The sequence below is a fragment of the Physeter macrocephalus genome, chromosome 15 (assembly GCF_002837175.3).
Source record: "Physeter macrocephalus isolate SW-GA chromosome 15, ASM283717v5, whole genome shotgun sequence".
Classification (NCBI taxonomy): domain Eukaryota; kingdom Metazoa; phylum Chordata; class Mammalia; order Artiodactyla; family Physeteridae; genus Physeter; species Physeter macrocephalus.
In genome coordinates, this window is record NC_041228.1 from 34,510,482 (window position 1) to 34,531,631 (window position 21,150).

Below are 21,150 nucleotides of genomic sequence, written 5' to 3' on the forward strand. Positions count from 1 at the left end.
CGAACCCAGTTCCCCTGCATCGGCAGGCGGACACGCAACCACTGCGCCACCAGGGAAGCCCTGGTTTTTATATATAGTGCTTTGGTGGATGGTGATGTCTTTTATTCTGAGCTGGAGAAGCCTAGGGGTATCTTGAGGAGGTATTGTGGAGGTGGGTTGGTGGATCAGAGTTCTGTGTTATGTGTTGAACTGTGTTCCCACAAAATTCATATGTGGAAGTCCTAACCCCCAGTGCTGCACAATGTGACTATGTCTGGAGATAGTCTTTAAATAAGTAATTAAGTTAAAATGAGGTCATTAGGGTGGGGCCTAATCCAATACTGGTGTCCTCATAAAGAAAGACTAGGACACACACACACACACACACACACACACACACACACACACACACACACGGAAGACATGAAGACTTAGGGAGAAGATGGCCATCTGCAAGCCAAGGAGAGAGGGCTTAAAAAAAAAACCCTGCCTACACGTTGATCTTGGACATCTAGCCACCAGGATTGTGAGAAAGTAAATATCTGTGGTTTAAGCCACCCAGTCTGTGGCACTCTGTTATGGCAGCCCTAGCAAACTAACATATGTTAAGTTAAACACCAGTTACACCCCAAGTGAGGATAAGTCACCAATTGGTTGTATGGACCTGGAGAGATGGGAAAGCTAGCAAGAGATTTGGGGGTCATCAGCATAGAGGTGTATTTAAAGTCCTGGGCTGGATGAGGTGAGTGTGCATAGGGAAAGAGGGCCTGTGGCTGAGCCCTGGATTAGTGAGCGCTCACGCACAGGGAGTGGTCAGTGAGAAGCCAGTGTGTGCAGTGTGAGCGTGCTTGACAAGCGACTTTTGATCTTCAGCTTGTTAGCCTCCTTTCAGACTCATCCCTTGGACCTATTCACCTCATAAGATTCTTCTTTGAATACACAGTTTAGATCTTTGCATCAGTTTCCCTGAGGTGCTTGCTCACATGACCGTTACTGTTGTTCACTGGAGGGAGGTGACAAAGTGTGCCAGTTTGCCCAGGACTGAAGGGTTTCTGGGATGTGGGACCTTTGGTGCTAAAACCAGGACATTCCCAGGCAAACTAGGACAGGTTGGTCGCCCTAATAAGAGGGAAGCTTTGGCAAGATTTATTTACTTCATCTCACTGGTTTCATTGAAAGGTAACTGGTTTAAGAGAATGTCATAACTATTGTTAGTATTATCATCTTAGAAATGTTAATTTTTTTCCCTAGAAACTATCTAGAAAGGGGTGCTTCCACCGTGAAACAAGCCTAATAATGAAAAGCAAGTTTGAGATACGTTCCTTTCAGTTCCATTATCTCCTATCAGTTTCATTTAAACAAGAATATTTTCTTGGCTTGGGTTTGTATTATTAAAAATTTCGTACATTTCAGGGTGTAGGTTTTGAGTAGTTATCTCCCCAATGATTTTAAGCATTTGCTTTAGCTAATCCCCTTAATGAACCCACTAACAGTAACTTTGGCATTGTATAAAATACAAAATTGGAGCCAGCTGTTGTTCAATGGGTTTTAGCTGGTTCAAACCTAACAGATGTTTCAAATCTAAGCACAGGACTAAATTGGTTTACCTTACATGGCCCCATTCTGGGTGAGCGGAAAAAAGGAGGTCCTCCAGGTTTTTGGATGCAGTAAAGATGAGGACTCCTGCGTCACCATCCTGAACACTTGTTACTTGTTCGCATCTCACTGGCCCAGCTCAGTTCTTTTTTTTTTTGGTACGCGGGCCTCTCACTGCTGTGGCCTCTCCCGCTGCGGAGCACAGGCTCCGGACGCGCAGGCTCAGCGGCCATGGCTCACGGGCCCAGCCGCTCCGTGGCATGTGGGATCTTCCCGGACCGGGGCACGAACCCCCGTCCCCTGCATCGGCAGGTGGACTCTCAACCACTGCGCCACCAGGGAAGCCCCCCAGCTCAGTTCTTAAGCCCAAGCCGCCCACCGCACCTGGCTCTGCCTCCCTCGCTCCATCTGCTACCCGCCATCTCTCGCATCCTTCTCAGCGCCTTCCGGGACTGGGCGGGTAAGTGTTGGACACATTCTTGGCTCCATCTGACCAGTGCACCAGCCCCACGTCACATGTCATGGGCATAACTTCACACTCAAGCAGACGGGTTACTGCTAAGGCCGAAACAGCCTTAAAAGTTAACAGGGTTAACTATTATGTTAGTTTCCTAAGGCTGCCCGAAAAAAAAAGTCACTATAAACAGGGTGGCTTAAAACAACAGAATTTTATTTCCTTACAGTTCTGGAGGTCAGAAGTCTGAAATCAAGGTGTCGGCAAGGCCATACTCCCTCTGAAGGTCTAGGGGAGAATTCTTTCTTGCCTTTTCCCAGCTTCTGGTGGTTGCTGGCAGTCCTTTGCTTTCTTGGCTTTTGGACACATCACTCCAATCTGTGTCTCCATCTTTATACAGTGTTCTCTTCTCTGTGTGTCTCTGGACCCAGATTTCTGACTGAGGACACCAGTCATTGAATTAGGGCCCTCCCTTGTTCAGGATCATTTGATCTTAACTTGATTACATCTGCAAAGACCCTATTTCCAAATCAGGTCACATTCACAGGTACTGGGGGTTAGGACTTCATATCTTTTGTCAAGGGGACACAATTCAACCCACAAGAACTGATAAATCCTGTGAAGAAGAGCATTAGCTCATTAATAGGACATGGTGAAGTCAACCACACACTCAAGGTAATAGTAACTGCTGGCTTCGAGGCTCCAATTCTGACAGCAACTCTGATGTGTGTTTTTTTTTCCACACCGCCAAGCAATTAATTCAAATCCGACACTATATATCTGGAGGGTAGTGACTGATCCCACAGGTTAAGGGCTTAGTCCTAAAAGAGCCCCCTCCTTCCAGATGGTAAGTTCAGGTTGTGACTTGTGCTGCTGACCGAGAGGCTCACTGAACTCAGAGAAACTTTTACTCACTAGATTACTTTTTACTTACAAGTTTATTCTAAAAGGGTATTACTCAGGAACATCTAGATAAAAGAGTTGCACAGGGAAAGGGAAAGGGGCTCAGAACTTCCGTACTTTCTGGGTGCCACTCTCCCTGCATCTCCATGTGTTCACCAACTCAGAAGCTCTCTGAACCCTATCCTTTTGGGTTTTTATGGAGGCTTCATCACATAGGAGTGATTGAATAAATCATTGGCCACTGGCGATTGAACTCAATCTCCAGCCCCTTTTCTCTCTCCTGAAGTCTGCAGTGGGACTGAATGTTGGAACCCTCTAGTCACATGGTTGGTTCCTCTGGTGACCAGCCCCCATCCTTAGGTGACCGCGGGGGCTTTCAAAAAGTCACTTCATTAGCGTAACAAAAGACACCTCTTTGCTCTCATCATTTAGGAAATGCCAAAGACTTTAGGATCTCTGTGCCAAGAACTGGGTTGAAGACCAAATATTTTTAAGTTTTATTTAATTTTATTTATTTTTTATTGGGGTATAGCTGTTTTACAATGTTGTGTTAGTTTGTACTGTACAGTAAAGTGGAGTTGCCCGTGATATACAGCAGGTTCTCATTAGTTATCTGTTTTATACATATTAGTGTATATATGTCAATCCCAATCTCCCAATTCATCCCCCCCCTTCCCCGCTTGGTGCCCATACATTTATTCTCTACATCTGTGTCTCTATTTCTGCCCTTGCAAACCGGTTCATCTGCACCATTTTTCTAGGTTCCACATACATGCGTTAATATACGATATTTCTTTTTCTCTTTCTGCCTTACTTCACTCAGTTTGACAGTCTCTAGGTCCATCCATGTCTCTACAAATGACCCACAGTCACAAGGTAGAATGGGATAGTGGAAATAGTAGAGAATATGGAGACAGATGGATTTAAATCCTAGCCCTACTACTTGTTTTGGAGAAGCCTTGGGGTAAGCCACTTACCTTTTCTGACCTGCAGTTTCCTCATTTATAAAATGAGTACAGTGTCTATCATACTGAGCTGTTGTGAGTTTCGCATATGATGGTTTACACAAAGCACAGTGCCTGGCACAGACTGAGTGTTCAATTAATGTTATCTCTCACTTCCTTTTTAAATCAAGCTGAATTCATGTAAATGAATTTGCAAATTTCTTTGCGCTCTTCATAGAATTCAAAAGTACAGTTGACTCTTGAATAGTGCTGGGAGTTAGAGGTGCCAACCCTCCAAAAATGACATATAACTTACAGTCGGCCCTCCGTATAGGTGGTTCTTCTGTTTTCGAGGTTCTGCATCTGCAGATTCAACCAACCATAGATCGTGTAGTACTGTATTATTTACTATTGAAAAAAATTGTGTATGAGTGGGCCCGCGCAGTTCAAAAACCATATATTGTTCAAGGGTCAACTGTAATAATTATATGGCTAATGTTGTGATTATTAGCCAATCTGAGCATTATCCAAGTTTTGTATTTTAGGTGACTCTCTTTGGGTGTGATTGATTATTTTGGAAATGCAGTAGGAAACGACTTTTCATCATGAAGGGGGTGGTGGAATGTCTATCAATCACTGGCAACTTTACGGATAATCAAATACCCTGGCTCACTTAGAAACAGCTGCCTTAGGGTTTTGGTTGGAGTTGATTAACCCTGATGATTTCTTGTGGCTCTGGGCCCATCTATCTTACCCTCAGGAATTTGTAAGGTACTTGCAGGCAGAATTTGTTTCTTTTCACTAACTATCACATCAGGTAGGAATTGTGTTTGGCTGCTGGGAACAGAGCTGACTTTGGTGGCTCAGAAGCATAAGGATTTATTATTTATTTTTTATAAGAAATATCTGGAGGTAGTCAATCCAGGGAAGGTGTGACTGCATCTCAGTCCATGGGACTCAGGTTTGTTCCAGTTTTCTGTTCCATCTTTAGTGCACACTTCTGTTCTCATAGGCCTTTATGGGAGGAAATATTTACAAATTATATATCTGATAAGGTGTTAATATTCAAAATATATAAGGAACTCATAAAACTCAACAGCAAAAAACTAAATAATCTGATTAGAAAATGGGCAAAGGAATTGAATAGACATTTTTCCAAAGAAGATATACAAATGGCCAGCAGGTCAGGGAACTGCAAATTAAAACCACAGCGAGATATCACCTCACACCTGTTAGAATGGCTACCATCAAAAAGACAAGAGCTAGATAAGTATTGGCGAGGGTATGGAGAAAAGGGAACTCTTTTTTTGAAAAGGGAACTCTTATACACTGTTGGTGGAATGTAAATTTGTACAACCACCATGGAAACCCGTATGGAGGTTCGTCAAAAAATTAAAAATAGAGCTATCCTATGATCCAGCAGTCCTATTTCTGGGTATATAACCGAAGGAGATAAAATCACTATTTTGAAGAGGTATCTGCACTCCCTTGTTCAATGCAGAATTATTTACAATAGCCAAGACATGGAAACAACCGAAGTGTCAACAGATAAATGGATAAAGAAGATGTGATACATATATATAAACACACAATGGAATTATTCAGCTGTAAAGAAAGAAGGAAATCCTACCTACCATTTGTGATGACATGGATGAACCTTGAGGGCATTTTGCTAAGTGAAGTAAATCAGGCAGAGAAAGGGAAATACTGTTTGATCTCACATATTTAGAATCTAAGGAAACTGAACTTATTTTTTTTAACATCTTTATTGGAGTATAATTGCTTTACATTGGTGTGTTAGTTTCTGCTTTATAACAAAGTGAATCAGCTATATGTATACATATATCCCCATATCCCCTCCCTCTTGCGTCTCCCTCCCACCCTCTCTATCCCACCCCTCTAGGTGGTGACAAAGCACCTAGATGATCTCCCTGTGCTACTTGGCTGTTTCCCACTAGCTACCTGTTTTACATTTGGTAGTGTATATATGTCCATGCTACTCTCTATTTTACGTTTGGTAGTGTATATATGTCCATGCCACTCTCTCACTTCGTCCCAGCTGACCCTTCGCCCTCCCTGTGTCCTCAAGGCCATTCTCTATGTCTGTGTCTTTATTCTTGTCCTGCCCCTAGGTTCATCAGAGTCTTTTTTTTTTTTAGATTCCATAGATATGTGTTAGCATACGGTATTTGTTTTTCTCTTTCTGCCTTACTTCACTCTGTATGACAGACTCTAGGTCCATCCACCTCACTACAAATAACTCAATTTCATTTCTTTTTTATGGCTGAGTAATATTCCATTGTATATATGTGCCACATCTTCTTTATCCATTCATCTGTCGATGGACACCTAGGTTGCTTCCATGTCCTGGCTATTGTAAATAGAGCTGCAGTGAACATTGTGGTACATGACTCTTTTTGAATTATGGTTTCCTCAGGGTATATGCCCAGTAGTGGGATTGCTGGGTCATATGGTAGTTCTATTTTTTAAAAACTGAACTCTTAGAAACAAAAAGTAGATTGGTGGTTGCTAGGGGTGGGGGTGGGGCACAGCGTGGGTAAATGTGGTCAGAGAGTATAAACTTGCAGTTATAAGATGAATGCAAGTTTTGAGGGTCTAATGCACAGCATGGTGACTATAGTTAACAATGCTGTATTGTATATGTGGAAGTTGCTAAGAGAGTAGAACTTAAAGGTTCTCACAGTACACACTAAAAATGGTAACTATATGAGGTGATGGGTGTGTTAACTAACCTTATTATGGTAATGATTTTACAATATATATGTATATCAAATCATCACTTTGTATACCTTAAACTTACACAATGTTATATGTCGATTATATCTCAATAAAACTGGAAAAAAAAAAGATAATCTTATAGTCTAAGATGTCTGCTGGAGCTGGAGCCATCACATCCATCCTCTAGGTAGAAGGATGGAGAAAAGAAGTAAAAGGCAAATGGCCATGCTTCCCAGCTGAGTCAACATCTTATCATCTTTTCTAAAAGCTTCACCTTCTGTTTTGTGTTTTAAATATCACTCACCACACTTGTCTGTAAGGGAGACTGGAGAAATGCAAGTATTTTTAGTTGGGCACTTTGTCACTCAGTGATATAGATAGGAGAGAATTGATATGTTGGAAACGAACAATCTCTGACTTAACTCCCTCAACTCATTTGATCATCCCCTTCATGATTAAAATGCATTTCCTGCTATCCAACCAAAATGATCAATCACAATGAAAAGAGTCACTTAAAAAATGAAAGAGTAGTTCTTTCTAGAGCACCTGGGACAGTTCTTTAACTCATGGGAATTAATGAAGTTATTCATTTATGCAACAAATAGTAAGCTTGCGTTTTTCCTAGATATCAAGTTGCGAAGCTTGAGGATAGAGCAGTGAGTTAGGCAGGCACAATCCCTTCTCTCCTCATTACAGTCCAGTGGAGGAGTAGAGACATATGAATCAAAGAATTGCATAAAGACAAGAATTTGTGATGACAAAGAATGATATGTCTTAGATACAATAAGAAAAAGTCTCTTGGTCGTAGAGTTAGGGAAGGCTCCTGACTCCATAGATGAGTTGAAATTTGATGGATGAGTAGGAAATACATAGTTGGAGGGGATGTGTGGGTAAATAGCATTCCAGGAATTCCAGGCATTCCGGAAAGAAGGAATAGTACAGATGAAGGCCAGTGGTGGAAGGACCATGGGAAAAAGGCTAGTTGGTGTGGCTGGAGCACAAGAAGCAAGAGGAAGCACATTAAGAAAAGAGGCTAGAGAGATGGGCAAGGAGCAGCCATGTGGGGAAGTGTTAGGCGTGTTAAGGATTTCAGTCTTCTTCCCAAGAGCAGTGGCAAAAGCCACTGAGTTTTAAGGTAGGGGTGGAGGTTGAGGGTAGGTAAGATGATCTTATTTGATCTTTGTAAAGATTACTGTGCTGGAGAATGGACCAGACTGGACTGAATGGTGGCAGACAGACCACGCCAGAGCCTAGGTAAGAGATAATGGTGGCTTGATCCAGAATGATGATGATTGTAGGTGTGGAAAGAAGTATATGGATTTAGTAGTTCGTAGAGCCATTTGACTTTTGAGGGCTGATGATGGTCCAGCTGTGTCTTTCTGAGATACATGCTCCAGGTAGAAAGCATTAATATGGAAGAGAACTGTTTACATTAAATTTATTGGTAGTAACAGTGTTCTGTTCTAGAGGTTTGTTCAAACTCGGAATAACCCAGGCTTCACCAGACCTGGGTTGTGGTGAGATTTGGTCCTGGTTTGGTCTTAGTAAAATATTTGTGATTTCGTATATTTTTCTAATCCTAAACTCTGGTGTTTTAATAAAATGTACACCAAAGATGTGTAGGTTCTTGTACACTAAGACGAGAGATGCTTAGGTGATGTTTTCCTTGCCTCTGAGAATTGTTAGCTTTTTTTCACTTATCAGAATTTGAGAATCAAAGAATTGGGAGGTTTCAGATTAAACATGGTGCCCAAATGCAGTGTTTACTGTGGACTCTCCCTCATCCTTAACATAAATAAATGTCAGAATAAGGATTAAGCAGCATTACCCTATGAGGACAAAGAGAATAAGGAAGGAGATGACTGCACACAAAAGAGGCAAGCAAATTTTTGAGGTACGGAAGGCAGATAGATGAATGATAACTGATTTGGGTTTTAGTTTTTTTCTGCTTGGTTAAAGCCTGTAGCCAACAATAAGCAGGCTGATTTGTGCCACAAAACCCCAGACAGGCTCAGATATTGGTGGCCCTAGATACCTCTGAAGGTGGGGCTGATAGGGGGATTAGCTTAAAAAGCATCCCCTTCCTCCAGTCATGATGCTAGGCAAGTACCCTTCCTCCGCTCTGCACAGATAGGAGTTTACTGCCTAGAGAGTATAAACTGAGGAGCTCCCAGACTGTGGGGCAAGTCAGCGGATACTTGGCAATACCTCTTGTTGTCACAGCTTGGCAGGAGTTTGCTACTGACATCTAATGGGTAGATTCTGCTAAATGTTCCGCAGTACTCAGGGCAGCCACCACAGCAAAGGACTATCTGGCCCAAAATGTCAATAGTGCTGAGCCTGACAAATTCTGAATTAAGTGCAAATCTAGGGTGAGACTCCCTGCCTCTCCACCCAACACAGACATGTATATGCACAGGCATTTCAGGAGATGGGAGAATATTTCTGTTAGGAAGTTGACAAGCAAAGAGAAAGATACTGACATTTATAAATCTGCCAACATTCTAGGTCCCTGCCAGTCACCCACTGTGAGTTCTACCCACTCTCCAAGAATTTTCATTCATTTTTTGAGACTTTCTTAAATGTGAATGGAGAGCCACAACTGACCAGATAGTTGAGGACAGTCTCATAATGAAAAATGGAGAGAAAAATGAAGAGGAAAAAAGAAAAAGGAATTTAGTAGAAAAATAAAGAATGCAAGAAACAGAAGAAAACAAAAGTAACTGGATTATAGTACTTCTAGAGAGATAAGAGATGCTATTGCACTTCGTAAACTAGAACAGTATGCTATTAACAAGAAAGGTATATTGAGAAAACAAAAGAAGTTATTGGAAATTTAAAATATGAGAGTGGAAATAAAAATGAAGGGTTGGAAAGTACAGTTGAGGAATGCTTAGAAAGTGGAACAGAAAGACGGAGAGATGGGGGAAAAAATAGCAATGGAGGAAAATCCAGGGGGTCAACATCCAACTACTAGGGATACTAAAAAGAACATGGAAGGAAGGAAATCAGAAGAGAAAAAATACAAGAAAATTTCCCCAAAGGGTATGAGTTTCCAGAATAAAGGTCCCACTGGGTGCCCAGTACCAGAGATGCACATCACAGTGAAATTTTAAACCAGCAATAACGGAAAATCTTATGAGCTTTCAGAGACAAAAAGCAATCAGTTATGAGGGGCACTAGACTTTTTAACAGAAACACTGGAAGTTAGAAGGTGATGGAGCATTGCCCTCAACATTTTGAGGGAAAATTATTTACACTTTGAATTCCATATTCTGTAGAACTTCAGGCACATGTAAAGTTAGATTAAAGACATTTTCAAAGTTACATGACTGAAGGAATTTACCTCCTATATACCTTGTGTTAGGAATATGCTGGGGGATGTGCTCCCTCAAAAAGGAATATAAATCAAGAGGGAGAAAGACTTGGGACATGGGATTGTGTAAAAGGAGAAAAGAATGCCTGTGCATCAGGCCCACAGAGTTTGGGCAGATTGTAAGAGGATGATGGAGCATTCCAAGAAGGATGTCTTTAAGGAAAGCAAACAAATACTACATAATGTGATATCTCCAATGAGAGGAATTTTAGTTTTGTGGAAGTTTTCAAGATACATTAGTGAAAGTTATATAGAAAATTAAGTAAATGAAAAATGAGGCAAAAACGAAAGGGCATGGACAAGAAAGGAAATCTATTCTGATTGTGCATTTAGAGAGCACTCATTTTGTACTAGGCATTGTTTTAAGTGTTTGTACACAATGACTTATTTAACCCTCACAGCAACCCCATGAAGTAGGTGTGAATACTGTTTTCATTTTATAAACATGGAAAATGATACACAAGGTTACATAGCTTGTGCCTGTTGGAAGCAGGATTTGAACCAAGGCAGTCTGGATTCATAGTCATAACAATGTAAATACCACATTGCTTTAATCAGAAGAGTGATAGTCCTATATAAAGATGATGGTGGGGTGGAGGAATGGGGGGAAACTATGTAACTGCTAAATTCTAATCACTGACAGTGGGAAGTAGTAGATAATGTCTAAATAGAAAAAGGAAACAAGAAATAGCAGTGAAGCAGTTAACATAAAAATAAGGAGTTTACGATCATAGGAAATAGTTAAAAAGTGTTGAGAGTGGTTACTTGTGGGGAATGGCACTGGGAAGTGGGTAGGGGTGGGTAAAAATGAGCTGTTCTCTTTTCCTCTTAGCCTTATAGTGCGATCTCACTTTTTAAAACATTACACGGATGTTAGCTTAATTAAAAATATGAGTCAAACAAAGGTAAGAAGAATAGAGGAGTCTTTTAGCCTTATGTTGGGTCATCCAGCTGGACTCTAAGCTGCTGCATAGGAAAGGATCGCTGTCCCCATCCAGAGGCACTGCACCTTCCTTTTATACTCATGACTGCAGCCGTCGCACTGTGACTGGTTATGGGCAGGCTTATAAAGGGTTCCAGAACGGTGTGTTCATTGCCAAAGATAAGCCCAAATCATGCTGAGTCAATTTGAAATACCAGTCTGCTCTTCATGGGTTATTTCAATTAAAGGAAAGTATCTTCTTGGCTTGGATGTGTAGATTTAATTAGACAACTTCAGTGTTAAAGTTGTGGGGCTGGCTACCATTTCGCGGTTGAGTCACACTTCATGAACTCATTGGTGGGGAGACACTCAGGTGGTATTTCTCTTTTATAAGTATTGCCTCCTGCAGTTATTTTTTTGTTCCTTATGCACCAAAAGAAAAAAATAGTCAGTGTTAATAAGCACAAGCAGTGAAACACATTGACTTTTCTTTTGCCCTTTTGGAAGTAGGGGGAGGAGATGTTCACATCTCAGTAGCAATTCTTGGTTTTTAATCTAGCTCTCTATTGTGTTCTTCTCTCATGGTCTAGAGAATGATTTGAATCAGAGCCGTAGTAGGAATGGCTGCAGCCAGGGCTTGAGAGGCAGGCCAAATGCTCACATGAATTTGCCCCTTCATTACAAATACACCCTGCTGGGAGGGAGTGCTCACTTTCTTATTGCCAGGAAGTCTTCTGAACTGAGTAGCCTTGTATTCAACCGTATGTTATCTCGAAGACTCCTTTCTCTCGTTTGTTTTTTTTTTTAAGTTGGTGATTTCTTTCCTGATGCCTCCAACATAAAGACAATGATTCCTGCAGTGACTGAAGAAATAGTAATTTCAAGTATTCAACAAGACATAGGGATAAGTTTTCTTTGTGGAGCATTTATGGAGGTTGCATATTTAGACCCTTTGGAATGGGATTTGGGAGGGATGTGGGTGCTCCATATCTATTTTAGTTGGAGAGGGATTTGGGGAGAAGCTGCAATTTGAAGAGGCCTTTTAATTTGTATCAATTTCTGGTAGGGACAGAGAGCTCATGTGTCAATCATATCTCCAAAGAGAGCTTTACCTCTCAAATAACTGCCCATCTAAACGGCTATTATTTGAAAATAATAAGCACCAAGGGAAGGTGTCTCAGGACAGATAATTACAAATTATCGGAGGCATCATCATCATATCATCATCATCCTCTTCACGTTTTCTTTTCAATGCATTTGATGATTCCTTGGCAGTATTTTGTGATGACACCATGTAAGTGGTGATAAGAATGCTTTTGGACCCAATTAATGATGGACTAATTAGAACATTCTGAACTGCTTATGTTGCAGGAATTGATGCTTTTACAGCTAGGGATTGTGAAGTGGGCATCTGTACTGTGATGCCTTTTTATTCCTTTGTGTACCCTTAGAGGTAGAAAACGAGCAGCTAACTTGGCTGTGGTAGCATTAGTGAGTATCCTTACAGAGTGCGTGGGAGCATTGGGTTGTGAAGGTACATTTAGGATGCAACACATGTTCAGCGACTACTGGCCACTACTAGGTCACATTCCCACCATAGACTAAATTGTTGCCTCCAGGATTGGTCTAGCAGCTGGTGGGTTCCGCGAGGCTTGGTGTCAGAGAAAGCCCTAGCCATGCCCCGCTGAGTGTTTCTCCAGTGCCTTGAAAAGGGCTTGCAGATGAGCGTTTAACGTTAAAAAATTTTTATGTTTACCAAACTATTTCTGTATTAGTTAGCTAGGTTACTATAACAAAATGCCTTAGACTGGGTGACTTAAACAGCACACATTTATTTCTCATAGTTCTGGGGGCTGAGAAGTCCAAGATCAAAGTGCTGGCAGATTCAGTGTATGGTAAGGGCCACTTCTGGCTTGCAGATGGCTGCCATCGTGCTGTGTCCTCAAATGGCCTTCTCTCTGTGCTGCCCGGTGCATCCACGAGGAGAGAGAATTCTTTCCCTTCTTTTTCTTGTAGGGCATTAATCCCATTATAGGGGCTCCACCCTTATGACCTGGTCTAATCAAAGGCCCTACCTTCTAATAACATCACATTGGGGGTTAGGGCTTCAACATATGTTTTTTTGGGGGAGATACAATATTCAGTCCATAACAGTATTCTAGCTGTTTTTCTTCTAATGATGAAAAGGGGATCATCTTCAAATATCAGCATGATGTCTGGCTTAGAGTATGGGCACAGAACTTTAGCTGGCTGGCTGACTGACGCAATGGGAGAAATAATAGAAAAGGAGTGCAGATTCGGAGAGGAGAGAGAGTGTGCTTGTGTGGAAGACTGATGAGCTTTTACCTTCCCATTATCTGAAAGCTCCTCAACATTAAATCAATAATAGGCATGAATGAGCTAAACTGTTTTTAAGCCCAGGGACTGTTTGTGGCACAGGATAGTGCTTTTTTCATCAGCGTGATGCTAATAATATTAAAGAGCAGTTTTCTGTACGAAAGGGGCTTTGTTGGGATAGTGAAAACCAAATGACTCATGAGAGATTTAACCTCAAAAATAATGTGCTAATGCATTTGAATTCTAAGCAGACCTGGCTTAGGCTGGTCATACTGCATTTGTATGATTTATTGACATTGTAAACAGTACATTTTCTAACATTATTAAAACAATATTTTGTTCTATCTTTTTTTTTTTTTGACAATAAGTGATGAACCACCAAGAGAAGGGTCATAAAGGAGCCCCTTTATTGCTTCTCTTCTTAAGGGAGCAGTTCTCAAACTTGGGGAGTGTGCATAAAATGCAGATACCAGGCCCCTGCCCTTGATTTAGATTCAGAACATAAGGAGAGGGGCCCACGAATCTGAATATTTAACAAATACCACAGGTGGTTATGATGCAGAGGAAGCATCATAACTATGGGGAAAAAAACCAAAACAAAAAAAAGAAAAAAAACTCCAGACCTACTCTAACATCAGCACTTTTCCCGTATCTCAAACCCTTAAACCTTTGCACGCTCTTAGAAGCTTTGCCTTAATGCCTAGTGAGTGAGCTGAAGACCTAGTCTCAGCTCGAGTCCCTCGTACCCCACGGGCAGAATGTAATTTGACAACCATTGATTAGGAATGACACACGCCAGTCCTGATATCTCCTTGTGATTGCAGTTTTTGTGGGAGCCCCAAGCCTTTCATGCCCTCTGTGCGGAATGGTCACCGACTTTTAGTGTCCCCCAGAGGCTCCCTGGAGCCCATGCTTTTATTTGAGGGCCTTCCTTCCACGTGAAATGAAACTCCCAAGGTGTTCCCTTTGATTAGTGGGAACACTTGCTAAATTCCCTGCCCTGTCGAGCCTCTGAGAAGAAAACGTTAATCCATTTGGGTTGAGGTCCCCTGAAGTTCCATGACCAGCTCCGACAGGAAGAGAACAATGATGTACTCAGGAGCCAACCCTTACAATCCTCAGAGAAGCATCTGGCCCACTTTCCCCTGCATTCGTGCTCTCTGAAAGACTGCGGTATGACACGGTGGATTGTTTTTGGATAATTCTGCAGGTCAGTCTTGAAATGAATGTTTATAGGAAACTGCCAAGATGAACCTAGTATTAGGCTATAAAGGTCAGTTGGGGGTAGTTTAAATAAAGGTATTTGCTTGGGATTGTTCAGAATGATGGAACTCTTAAGTAAGAAGTCAAAATAGCAAACACTGCTGGCTGCTGGAGCGCATGAACTTTTCACGTGAAGTCACTGTAAGAGAGGTGACTGTTTCCTGGGTGGATTATTTTTTTAAAAGAAGGTGGGTGGCAGCAGGGATCTATTTTTATTAAAAAGGTTTGAGAAGTGCAATGAAATGGCTGTGTGTTTGCAATCAGGTGCTTCCCATTATTTGACAAGACATGATAACTGGAGGCAGAAGACGCAGTAGTCTTGCCTCACTGCTGTGGCACTTCGCTGGGTGTGCTTTATAATATTTGGGCAAGTTTGCCACTATCTCTCTGTCTTAATTTCTCACTTCTTTAACTTTGATATAACGCCTTGTGGCATGATGGGATTGCCTTAATTGGTGGCAGATTGCTTTGTATGTTTGCATGTGCCAAGGGAAAGTAATCCAATTAATTATTTATGCATTGCAGTTACTACTCGTTTTAAGGTGTCAAGTGATTAGCTGTAGGGGGTGCGTGAGAAAAGGACTGTTAAAACAGCAGCAGTTGTTTCTGTAAATACGGCCAATTGCTGTTACGCCCATAACCTTTTAGAGAAATGCACAGTTGTAACTTTAAATAAAGCCTTATTTAATGAAAATTGTTTCCTGGGTGGCAGAGTTGCTTATGTTCTCCCTTTTTTGGAAAGTGAAGGCTATCATGCCGTGATTGTCTTCAAAAGAGTGGGTTCCACGTACTGGGTATAGAGATCATGTTTCATGAGAGGAAGAGTTAATCCTTCCTATCTTCAAATTCTAACTTTGCCAGGGACTAGCTGGCTGTCATGAGGAAGACACACACACTTCTGGGTCTCAGTTTCTCTCCCTGTAAAGTGGGGGTCTCAGTTTCTCTCCCTGTAAAGTGGAGAAATAGTATGATTGTGCAGAATATCCTCTTTGTCCAGATCACTTCCCAGGAGGCTTTAGCTTTGTGAGGGTTAGAAAAGGAACAAAGAACAGGCAGCTGGTAGCTTTGTAGTCTCTGCTCTCAGCTGGATTCAGTGCTGTTGGTGTGCATGAAGCAGATGTCTCCTGAAGCTAGTGCAAGTAAAGGAGGAAAGGATACAACAGATTAATTCCCAGACATAGATCCTGGAAGCAGCCAGGCCACATGCGAGTTGCAGCAGGAAAATAACTAGTAACTGAAACCGTGGCCTCTAGCCCTTAGGGGTTGTCTGGCTTTTTTCACCTTTGCCTCTGTCTTCTGTCAGCCAGCTTCCTCTGCTAGGTTCATTATGGCTCCCAACCTTGAGTGTTTGTGACTTACCAGGTCGAACTCACCACTGACTGTCTGTAGATTCTAAAGACTCATATGCATTCATTTAACAAGTATTGATGAGCACTTACTATGCTCCAGTCCGTGTTTTAAGTCCTGCCCTCTAGCAGAAGGTTCTGACAATAATCAGATAAACAAGCAAACAAATGAATGAACAATATACTTTCAGATATAGTTGAATGAACAAAAAATAAAATAAGATGATGGGATAGAGAGTGATAGAGATGGAGGATGTTATGCCACTTTAAAGACAGGGGTCAAGTAGTATTTGACTAGACTTGAATGTTGAGCAGAGCCAGCAATGTAGAGATCTAGGAAAGATAATTCCAGGCAAAGGGATCAGCATGTATGAAGGCCCTGAGTCAGGAATGAAAGTGGTGGATTGAAGGAACAGCTAGAAGTCATAGTGGCAGGAGTGTCATGAATGAGGGGTCAAGTGGTGGGAGATGGGGTCTGCAAGGTGAAGAGTGGGGCAGTTTACAGAAGGACTTGTAGTACAGTTAGGAGTTTGGACTTTTTCTAAGTGAAATGGAAAGCCACCAGAAGGATCTTAAGTTGGAGAGTTATATGATCTGATTCATATTTTGAAAAGATCACTCTGGTGGCTATATGAAAATAAAATGTAAAGGGGCAAGAGTGGGTGCAAGGAGACCAGGTAGGAGACTATTACAGTCATCCCTGTAAGAGGTAGAGGTGATGGTGGCTGGATCAGGGTGGAGGCAGTGGAGCTGGTGAGAAGTGGCCATTTAGGGATAGCGCAGAGAAGGAGGCCCAGAACTAATCCCTGGGGCACTCCAGCCATCTAGAGGTGAGGAAGAGGAGGGGAGCCAGCAAAGACTGAGGAGGAAGTCAAATTCCAGAGACAGTGAATTCAGGTGATAACTAGTCCACCAAGGTGCAGGCCCCCTTCAAGTTTGCTAAGTACCCCTGGTCCAGTCAGTAGTGGCCCAAATGAATGGGGTATGAAGCCTGCTGAGGTCCACTGAGTTTTGTGGGCAGGATCAGGTATCCTGAGAAGGAGAAAGGACGGGTTGGAGATTCTAAAACCTTCCTAAAATATAATTGAAATTTTGTTGACAGAGTCTTAAGGATATTACTTCTCTCTCTCTCCCCCCCCTCCCCCCCCTCTCTTTCTCCCTCTCACACTCACACCATAGCTTTCTTTTAATTTATCTAACTTTTACAGACTTTTTACTAGTTCTATTTTTTACTTTCCAAAGGATCTTAGAGCCCCTTGGTACCACCAGTGTCTGGATTTCTTCTCACCTTTTTGTCTTTTCTCCTTTCTTGGTCCAGCCTTAAAATTCCTTTCCACGTCCACATCCATGGATACAATCCAGTGTCAGTAACCCCAAGTATCAAGTACCTTGTGCCCCATGGAGGAACCATAGGATGGGGCCACCATCGTAGTCAGCACTTCTCCAGGCAGTTGTGAAATGATCTGCTCAACTTCATACAGGTTCTGTCGGAATAAATCTTTCACTCAGAGAATGCTAAGGCATCCCAAGTTCCCCTCAGGAGAGAGATAGAGAAGGGAGCTTGACATAGGTTTGGGAATGCTGTGAGTAGGTGTTGCTTAAGAGACTCGGTTTCGGAGGGGTCCTCTAAGGGAAGTGGGTGTTTGGGGGAGCTGGTTTAACATTGCTTCACTCCATTCCTGGCCAGCAGGTTTGCTGTGCAGATTTGAGGCATAATTGGGCCACAGGCACAGCAGGGTGAAAAGTGTAGGTTATTGTACAAATCCACCATCGCCATTAGAAAAACAGCTTAAAGCGTGCATCCTTGAAAAAGGAAGGCAAGCCATTCATTGTATGGAATTACAGTTCCTGATCAGCAGCATTAGAGGTCCATGCTTAGAGAAACAGTCAGAGAGAACTCAATCAATCCAGAACCTCTTAGATGAATACAGGTATTATTTGTGTTAGTTCCCTCGATTCTTCTTGCTGTGAGAGGATGTATCCTCCCTGGCAAATTTTGAGCTTCTATTTCTACATATCAACTGTGATAATAGAGTTGACCTTTCTCACTCAGATTGTTGAATTTAATACCCTTGAAATGTGGCAGGTGCTACACTGCTGCTAAAATCTTATTCCGTTTCTCTGCTCCCACCCCCAAGGTCTCATTTTCAGGGAGACATTCTGTTAGAACCAGCAAAGCCATGACCTAGAAGCCAGGTGGTTCAGCACCTTCCTGGGGATGACACTGATTTCCCTCCTCTGCACACGTCTGTGATCAGCTCAGCTTGGTTACTAACCATAACTCAGCAGCGTTCTCTTCGCAGGATATTTTACAAAGATTATCATGATATTTCAAAAGTTGAGCAGGAGAGAAAATCTCAAATCTTTCCTAATAAACACAACTTTTTTTCTTATTTCTTTTTGGTCTTTCTGCTATTTGTATGTATTTTTAGTGTTTTAATGCATACACAAAACTTGCGTATGCTTCTATAATTTTAAAAATAATGTAATGGGTTTGTTTCCTGTGTACTATTCCATAGATTAGAATGACCAGAGTTTATTTACTGTTCTCTTCTTTTTCACTATCATGTCACTGCAGGGCTCTTTTCCTTACTTTTGCGTTCTTTCCGTAGGATAAAGTCCCAGGAGCAGTAATATGGGTAGGGTTGCCACATAAAACACAGGATGCCAGTTAAATTTAAATTTCAAATAGACTATGAGTAGTTTTTTAGTACGAGTATGTCCCATGTAATATTTGGTACATACTTATACTAAACAAGTATTCATTTTTATTTAAATTTCAAATTTAACTGGGTATCCAGCATTTTTATTTGCTAAATCTGGCAACCCTAATTATGAGTCAAAATGTAGGAATATTATGTGAGTCTTGATACACATTGTCAGACTTCTCAAGTTTATCATTAAGATTCTATTATTGATTTAAATAAGGAGCGGAAATTTTCAGAAGGGAGAAATACGAAGGAGAAAAGGGGAACTCTAAGACGTTCTGTAAGTACTTATCTAGGTTATTGAGTTTTAATTTTTAGCAGATTGACATGATCATAGAAGCATATGGTATTATATAAACATTCACAGACACATAAGGACAAATTTTTTGAACCATACAGACATTGGTAACATCTACATGGTTTGTACTTTCCTTGGTGTGGCACTTGCTGTCAGTTGGCTACTTGCCAACTAACAGCAAGGGTGACACATATGTCACCCTTCTTTCTTACAGAACCCTGATTTTGTACAGGGCAGCAGTGGACCCTGTTAAAAACTCAATTCCGTACCCTTAAAGGTAGCCATGGGACTCAGTTCTGAGCAAAGAGAGGTTAAGTAGAAGCCTGTGGTGCTGTGTCTTCACTTTCCTCTTTCCTTTTGCCTGGAGTGCAGCTATGATGTTGAGAGATACAGCAGCCATCTTATGAGCAGTGGAAGAAAGCTATACATAAGGAATGTGGAGTAGCAGTAATCAAAGATTCATAGCTGAATGTAACCACAACTGAAACGCCCATAATTGATCAAGAAAAATTCTAGTTTATGCATATATTTTATAGCTTTTTCAAGTCATTTGTAGAAAGAGGTGTGTATAAATCTGTATGCCCATAAATCATAAATAAATGCCCATAAATCTGTATGCCCATAAATCATAAATATTGTGTGTAAGTCAGTATTCCCACAGCAAGAGGTTGAGGATTTCCTGTGGAACTGACATGAAAGCTGCTGATACAAAGTTCAGTCAGGGTTGAAGACCACGAAGCCCTAATTCCTGAAACCCAGAGACCAATGAGGAGAAGGATACAGGTAACCAGTCTGGCTTTGGGGCACAAGGATTAAGATAGCAAAGGAAGTAAATGTGACAAACAGGAAGTCAGGTCAGACTCTTAGGGGTTCAGAATGAGTTGTTATTACCAAGGTCAGGAACTTCTGAGGTAAAAGTTAAAGACAGGGAGAACTTCACACATTAGAACAGGAATTTGTCCAGATGCGTGAATCAACCCTGGAGAAGCAACCTGTGGACGCTAGGCTTTGCTTCTGGTGCCATTTCCTTCACCAGATCTGTCTGCTGGCTTATGCTCTGCCTTAGTACCTCTGCAGTCCCATGGAGTCCTGAAAAATGACTGTAGATGTCAATGAGAGCTGAAACTTCTGTTACACCCCTGGTGATTGGAAGATTTTTTTCTATAGACTAGCCTCTGGCTCTGTATGTTTCAAAATTTGTTTCTCCTTCAGCTTACATACTTCCAGTACTGGGCACCCTGAAGTGCCTAAGGTCCTAAGACATGTTCACATCTTCTGGCCTTGCACCTTCATCAAATGACAATGGGTGAGTCAGCGCCGTGGGTGGTGGGAGTATTCCTGAAAACCGTATCTACCCTGGGACAGCCAGCAAAAACTTAACTGTACCTGGAAATGATCATAAACCTTATTAATATGTCCTGTGAAGCCCCAAACTAAATATATCCCAACTCAACTTCCTTTTATCCAGACCCAAAAATGCCCAGGGCAATTCTGACACCACCTAAACTGAGACAAAGTATGATGGAGGAGAGATTGTGGTCGAGACAACTGTTTTAACCAATTGCTCTTAAAATAGCTTATTTGTGCAAAATTAAACAAAGAAACAAATGACCATGTAGGCACACTGTTAGGACCCACCTAGAGTATTGGGAAGGCCCATGTGCCCTCAGAAATGGTCCTGAAGCTTAAAGCTAAAGAAGCTTTGTGGTAAACCCATCTGTGTGCCTTTGGACTGTTTTGTATGCTACCTGACAATCTGAGGGCAATAGTTTTTTTCAAAATAAATGTTTAGTTTGTTTTAAAATTAGGTAATCCATGCTGTTGTTAAAAAAAGAAAATGAAAAATTAAAAAAAAATTACTGTAATACTACTGTGTGGGGATTTTGGCATATTTTCTTTCAGATGTTCTTTTTATTGAATATATATGTGTATTTATATATTTATATTTCCTCATCTGCAAAAAGGGGACAAAGTGTTAGTTTGAAGATTAGCTATATAGTGAACTTTCTCCTGTGTTATTGAATAATCTTATAAAAGGGTGGCTTTAAAAAATAACTGGATAATATTCTAAAATTCCTTATTATTGGAGCTTTAGGTTACTTTACTATGTTTTATATTATAAATTAGGTTGTGGTAAACATCTTTCTACATATATCTATATATGCTTTTTTTTTTTTTTTTTTTTTTTTTTTTGCGCGGTACGCGGGCCTCTCACTGTTGTGGCCTCTCCCGTTGCGGAGCACAGGCTCCGGACGCGCAGGCTCACCGGCCATGGCTCATGAGCC

At 41.4% G+C, this 21,150-nt stretch overlaps 1 protein-coding gene across 3 annotated transcripts in view; it reads left to right on the forward strand.

Annotated features, from left to right (window-relative positions):
• NCALD (neurocalcin delta) overlaps positions 1-21,150 on the forward strand; it is a 458,484-nt gene that overhangs the window by 40,898 nt on the left and 396,436 nt on the right. The window contains exon 1 of one of the 3 annotated variants that reach the window (XM_028500448.1): positions 7,770-7,869. The exons of the other annotated variants lie outside the window; for them this stretch is intronic. The gene's annotated coding sequence lies outside the window, so the exon portion shown is untranslated. Of the gene's footprint in view, positions 1-7,769; positions 7,870-21,150 lie in introns of those variants that run through there. 3 annotated transcript variants of the gene reach the window in all.